This window comes from Parasteatoda tepidariorum, chromosome 10, assembly GCF_043381705.1.
Source record: "Parasteatoda tepidariorum isolate YZ-2023 chromosome 10, CAS_Ptep_4.0, whole genome shotgun sequence".
Lineage (NCBI taxonomy): Eukaryota > Metazoa > Arthropoda > Arachnida > Araneae > Theridiidae > Parasteatoda > Parasteatoda tepidariorum.
Window position 1 is genome coordinate 41,530,055 of NC_092213.1, and position 7,333 is coordinate 41,537,387.

General features: G+C 26.0%; 1 long non-coding RNA gene across 1 annotated transcript; it reads right to left on the bottom strand.

Moving 5' to 3' along the window:
• Positions 1-511: 511 nt before the first annotated feature.
• LOC107437711 (uncharacterized) lies at positions 512-6,669 on the bottom strand. Its single transcript, XR_001583288.3, has 3 exons — positions 6,290-6,669; positions 2,452-2,673; positions 512-670 (listed from the first exon to the last, which is right to left on the bottom strand). It is a non-coding gene; the product is annotated as an uncharacterized lncRNA (long non-coding RNA).
• Positions 6,670-7,333: the final 664 nt, after the last annotated feature.

Below are 7,333 nucleotides of genomic sequence, written 5' to 3' on the forward strand. Positions count from 1 at the left end.
ATTATTTGCATTTATCCGAGCAAAATGATACATAGTACTTACTACAATGTAATAACAATTTAAGTATATTTGTATAGTTAGTTCAAAACTTCTTCAAACGTTACGAAATCTAAAATAATTTAATAAGCTCTAAAGTATAAAAGATATCACTTTGTCTATTAGGGCTGTTATTCTATCTTGAAATGAAAGTTATTGAGAAAAGACAAAAAATATAATAATGAAATTAAAAGGGCTTAGGATAATGATGTGCCACTTTTTCAAATTTTTCCGAAGATCGATTTTTAAAATCATGTTTGGAAGAAGAAAAATCTCATTTTCTAAGTATGCAATAAATGATTCCAAGTATATCCCTATTATCTAATATAAATTGCTAGAACGTGAAAAGTACCTTTAAAGAGAAAAGATTAAACAGTACTGATGTAAAAATGTCACATTTGAAAAGCGTTGACTTATCATTATTGTGCCCCGAGCTCTTTAATTCAAAATGCTATCAAGACTATTTAAATGATCATTCAGATTTTTAAAGCAATTGTTTATTAATGTAAATTTTTTCAAGAAATAACAATATACAAAGATAACAATGATTTAGCTGAACATATAACAATTATATTCAATTTTCTGTCTAAGCATTGAAATCATTTTTCGCAGCAATAGGGTCCAAATCGTTTGCCTGAAAAAAGGAAAGAAATTTAAAAAAGGCATTTAAAATTTATGAAATATAAAACTGTGGGTACAATGTGTAAAATAAAAATAAAGAATCGTATTAAAACTTTTGATCAAATAAACAGATTGTCACGTAATAATACTTAGTTTTTATGGATAGATGGATTATGTACTAAATAATTTGTACTACTGATATTTCAAGTTAGAAAATGAAACAAATAATAACCTGAATAAAGTATGTCTTTTTTCGACAGACATAGATTTTTGACTCTCTAAAATTGAGGGTTGGTGCAATCTAGAACAGCGTCCCAATAGACAGAAGAGCTGTCTAAAGTTTGGGCACCTAAATGCTTATTTCACAATTTATGTATATCGTCTGTCTCTGGTGTTATTTAAGTGAATACAAAATATTTTGTAGAAAACTACAAAACTCTTTCCTCTAAAAATTTCTTAGAAAATATAAGTTATGAAACTCATTTATATATTAGAAATTTCTTATCATTTAAAAATTTCTTATTATTTAAAAATCATTAATAGTTTCTTTATTAAATAACTGCCGATTTTTTGTTATTGTTTTGTATTGTCAAGCTTTTACCTCATTTTACACAATGTAATTTTATGTAAAAAAAATACGAAATTTTTGCGAAATTGATTAAATAGTTACTGAATCATAAAATTTCAAATAAGTCGTATTTTTTAATCTACATTTCTCATCATCTATTCAACTAATAGTGTTCAAGTTTTGAAAGCTGAAATTGCATAGACAGTTTAAAATTATATAAATGCTTCTTGAAATTCAACATTGTTCGACCAGTATTAAACTAAATAATAAAAATTTATTTTGACTAAACATGAGACATAAAAGGATTTTTGTATATAATTTTTAATGATTTTTGTATATTTTGTTTCTTGTTGTATATTTAGCTTGTAGAGTTTTTCTCTCTCATAATAATTTTTTAAAACTTGCAGCACGGGATAGTTTCCGCAATATAAGTTTTCTGCAATATAATATCACTAAATACATTTAAAAAGTGCACCTTGATAATAAATTAACTGATAGCCAATAGTAACTAGCTTGTCCATATTTATTTTAATTAAAACAATTAGTTTAATTAAAACAATTAGTTTAATTAAAACAATTAGTTTAATTAAAGCAATAATTTTAATTTAAACAATTATTTTAATTTAAGAAATGAAAGTTGTGTATAGTTTTCTAATAGTATCAAGATTTAATAAAATCATTGCCATTAGGTAATGAGAAAAACAAATATACTAAGAATAACACCATTTCCGAATATTATTTTAAAATAAAGGCAATATATTATAATTTTAAATTTATAATTACTTCAAAAAAAGTATCACGCAAGTTGTATTAATAAAGTAAACGTTTATTTTTAATAAAAATCCTGTATAATAAAAATAATTTTTTTAAAAAGGAAAAACATTTTTCGGTGAAAATGCATGAGTTATTCTTCCCAATATATTTTGATGGACTTGTTTGTTTGATGCTGTCAAACAAACATTTATTGTTCCAATTTTTAATAGAGAAATGTTGACACTTTAATTCAAAAGAATAAGAAGATTTTCAGATTTTATATAAATATGATGCTTAACTTTTTCCATATTTATAAAAATCCGTTTTAAAACGAACCTAAACAATAATATTAAGCAGCTTAAATTTGTTCTTTGTTTTATTTGAGAACATAAATAATAGCGAAACTTTCATAGGTTTTATTAAAAACCAATTCTATTTTAAGTACATATTATGGAGAGAAAAATAGATCTTACCATCAAATCAATTTATTTCTTGTAGAGGTAATCATAGACATTGTTGAAATAGTTATGACCATATAGTCCTCCATAGTTATAAAGACTGTGTCCGAGTCCACCATATCCACCATAGTTGTAAACTAGAGGGTAGCCAGGATGATGGTAATTATCAGCGTGGTCATAAACAATGTAAGTTGCGAGGCAGCATACCAACAATGTGGCGAAAAGTACAGAACTCAACTGAAAAAATGAAGATTTTTAAATTCCTTAAATGTGTAACACAAAAAAAAAAAATAATTCTACAATAAATAAATTAACGCAGCCATGTTTAATCATAAACTTTGCCGCAAAAAGAGTGATTTTCTGAAAAAAAGGGGAAATATATATATATTTAAACAAATTTGATAATTTCTGCTGTAACTCACTATTTTAGCGTTGAAAAGTCATATTGCTTTAACTTAATGCAAATTTAAATAATTTTTAGTAATATATTATGATAGACGAGAGCTTAATTATTATTAAAAATAAATTCTAATAATAAAACGCAATGTGTTACCACTTTTTACTTTTTTTTTAAAAAAGAAGCAACTTCATTGCTTAAAGGATACTCCGCATAAATTAGTTTAAGTTCTGTGAAAGTTATAATTTTTTAGGCTTTTCTTTAGCACTTTTATTTTGATTAAATTTTAGTTCCTTCCCTCTAATTCTAAAAGAATTAATTAAATTGTAAATTCTTATAGATAAACTCTTTATGTGAGAGTAAAAACCACGTATCTGAGATGAAGTGACGTTAAACATTTCACTTCAACGTTCAAAAGTGGCTCCCACTTCAATGTTCAAGTAAAATGCATAATTAGAAAATAATTAGTTTTTCATATTAACTGCACAGCTTTTCTTAAAAAAACTTTTTAATTCTAACGAAGTTATGTCTTGCAACTTAAGACATTGCATAGAAACTCAATACATAGTATTATTATAATAAATTAATGTTTGAAATTTGCATTTCATTCATTTCCTTTATTTTGGTTTCGGCATATCTTTTTTTAAATAAAATATTTGAACTCTGCCAGATGCGAAATATATTAAATTTTATTCAGCTTCTTCAAAAGGTTGCTTTGTTTGAATGATTACTTTTACCAAAGGTAGTCACACATGTATAATTTTTAAATTTGCACACAATATGTTTTACAAAAATGTTCCACGGTTGCTATTATAACTAAAACTCTATTAACATATATATAAACTACCGGTTATAAGTAATACTCTGCTGATTTAATTCCAACGTTTCTATGAAAAATATTTCAGGTCCCGCAGAGTTCTATTAAAAATAAAGTTATGAAATTAAAATATTTTTGCCTATTTTTGAATGATACAATATATTTTAGCTACTACGACATTTCCACAATTTAAGCAATAATGTTGACTTTTATAACTGAGAACATTGTTATTTTAAACTAAAGTTAAATAAAAAAAATTATATCGTTTGCTAGCTTTAAATAAAGTTAAAACTTACGTTTATTAGTTTAAAATAAATTGGCAACCACATTCTAATTTTGTATAGAACGCTGCGACCACTGTATTGTTGTTTAGGTAAAATCTTCGTAATTTAATACTTTAATTGAAAAGGATTTTATTTACTACCTAAATTATTTTCAGTACTGCTGAGACACAATAGGATGTCGAAAAAACACTATCCAGAAATAACCAGATTAAAAATTTTAATTTTATCAAAATAAAAACAATTGGATCTCTGGAAAACTTTCAAAGAACCTAAAGAAACTGCACTTCAAAAAAACTATTTGTTATGCCTATTTTCCATGCAAAATTTTTATTGCTAAGTATACATATTTTCTAAAGTAAATTTTAATTTATGTATGATTTTATAATTTCTTTCTTTCAAATTAAAATCACGTGATATCAATCATATAGTTATTTCTAAGTCTTCACGAACCACATTTAGCAAGCCTGCTATAAATATATAATTTTCATAACAAAAAGACTCAATTTTGAAAAAAAATGAAATGACACAGAATTGCCGCAAATCTGTTTCCATTGTTTTAATTTTATTATACTTGAGTGAGTGAGTTATACTTGAGAGTTTAATTATATTGATTCATATATTTGAGTACTTGAGTCAGAAAGTAAAAATTTAGATTCAAAAATATGGGATTAAAGAATGACATAACTATTGCATGCATAAAAATTGCTTATTTTTTGAAGTTGCTTAAGCCACGAAGAAATAAATAAAATGGTTTATGCTACCAAGTTATGAATAACGGCAGGATAAAACTTTTTTCTACTTGTAATTATAGTTTAGGAAAAAAAAAATTTGTGGAAAATAGTCTGATTAATTCACGAAAGAATCTAAACATTATCATAATTATTAGATAAATAGATGCATTTTTCAAAGTCAGATGCAGAAAAAGACATTAGTATATAACTTTTCTATTTAAAACAATTATATTTGTTTATATCACCGCACTTGAACAAAGTAACTTATTAACAAAAAATATTGCATTTTTCTATTTAATATTATCATTTTAAAAAAGTTCAAACTGACTAAGAAATATTGTATAGGACTTTACGTATTCAAAAAACAAATGTTCGCGCTCTTGTAAAATCAATATTTTAATTATATTCATTTTGTTTATTAACTATCATCACAGTCCGTGGGACATATAATACTAACTAATATTTCCCTTGATACCTAAGTGAATGAAACTGTTGCTCCTAAATTTTAATAAAATTTATTTAAACTTTGAAAAATCCAAACTTCATACGAGTGAAGATCAAATCAGATTGAAATCAAATATAGTTCCTTTTCTATTGAAAAAAATATATTGCATTAGGGATATAGCCGTGTTTCTGAACTTTTAAAAAGATTTATTTACACTTAGCGAATTTTTTAACGAATTGCATACGAAGAAAGAACAATTCAGATTGAAATTAAATATAATTCATTTTCTGAATGAAATACTGCTGTCTTGATGTCGCTGAAATGATTTAAAAATGAGTGGAGCATTATGGAAGGGTTCGACGAAAATATGGAAACACTTCAAGAAAAACTCCATAAAAGAAATATTTCTTTTTTGCAGCAAATGGTTTGGAAACTTTTACAAGGCAAACCAATGAGCGCAAATTGAAAAATCATGCTTGAAGCTTTTAAAAATGATGATTATATTTATTAATGCAAAGTTCGAATTGACCAAAATGAAGAGAGGCAGTTAATAACTTCTTTCTAGCTTTAATATAAACAATTTTGAAATATTTTATAGCAGTGCAATATTTATGCTAAAATGTTTTTTTTCTAATTATAGTGGTATTAAAAAAGGAAAAAAAAACCTTTCACTTACTGCGCTTATTTTGGTGGGTAAATATCATGCATAGGTGAAAAGGATACAATTTCTAAAAACTTCAAACATGAAATTTTTTCCTCAGTTTTGCCCTATAAAATCTTCCAAAACACTTACTGCTAAAAAAATTATTTACACAGAGTTAGTTTAGATGTGTTTCCATATTTTGTCAAATCTATGTACATATTTAAGCTTGAAAAACGTTTTTACTTTCTCAAAATTTATAGCGAATATAGAGCAATCCTAATTCAAATCAAACATAACGCACTTTTTTTCCAAAAATCGCTTCCATCAAAATCACTAATTTCTTTTTAAAAGATATTTATAAAGTAGTTGCAAGTGTGGAAATACTTTTATACTTAAACTTTCATAACCAAAATTTATGGTATATGGCACTAGCTAAATTGAAATCAAACGGAGTTCAATTTTGATTGAAAATGCTTTGCTTTTACCAAAATTAGAAATTTTAGCTATGATTTGGAACTGAGAAGACATATACATACCAGGAATTGCATTTTCGTTTGACTCTTGATCTACTGTCTTGAAGCAAATCTGTGTCCCTTCACTAAAGTGATCTAGTTTATATAGGATGAAAACAAAAAACTAAATAAATTCATGTGTAGCAATATATCTTCTGATACCTGCCAAGGACGAATTCTTGCAATGCCTAATTTTTTTGAATTCTTCATCAGGTAACTCACCTTTTTTTTCATTTAAAAATACACCCGTTAAGAGCTTAATTGATCTGTAAAGCACGCAAGAGGTAAAATCCCATTCTTAATCTTATATCTGTGACGCCATATTGTCCCGAAATTTATGCTGAAAAAAATTGAACAGACCAAGATTAAACTGATGCCAATAAAAATATAACAAATTTTAGTCTAATGTGGTGCGTATCCCACTGGAAAACGACTTTTTCTTATCGAATATCAAGCTAATAAATTTCGATAAAGATAAGTGATCTTGTTATTTTACAATCATTTGACGTAAAATCCAGCATCTAATCTAGTATGCAACTTTTTGGATGCCTTTCTAACTAAGGCATTTGAATGTAGAATCAGTTCTAAAATATTTAATGAAGTTAGGTTAACCGAATAAATGTTTATTCCTTTTAATAAAGTTGCATTTAATAGTGCACAAAATGCATAAATATGCATTCAATTTTATGTAGGAAGAAGAATATTTTTATTTATTATTAATGGAAAATGTTTAATGAATACAAATCCGTGCTTTCAATTTAGCAAGAAATCATTTTATTTCAAAATGCGAAGTGTTATCCCCTGCTCGCTTAGCATCTCTACCCCATGATTGCTTCGAAAGCAGTTTTGTTTCTCGACTATGGGAATAATTTCGGAATACTGGGATTGTATCACTCGGGAATAATTGGGATTTTTCTGTTGCATAAGATGTTTTAACATATCTTAGATACTTTCGCATCACTGATTTCGAATTTGCAATCGGTTTCTAGAAATATAAGCTGCAATTTTTTACATATTTTGATAATATAGTTCAAACTAGGTGTTTTAAAAAAGTCACTTGAGTAAATA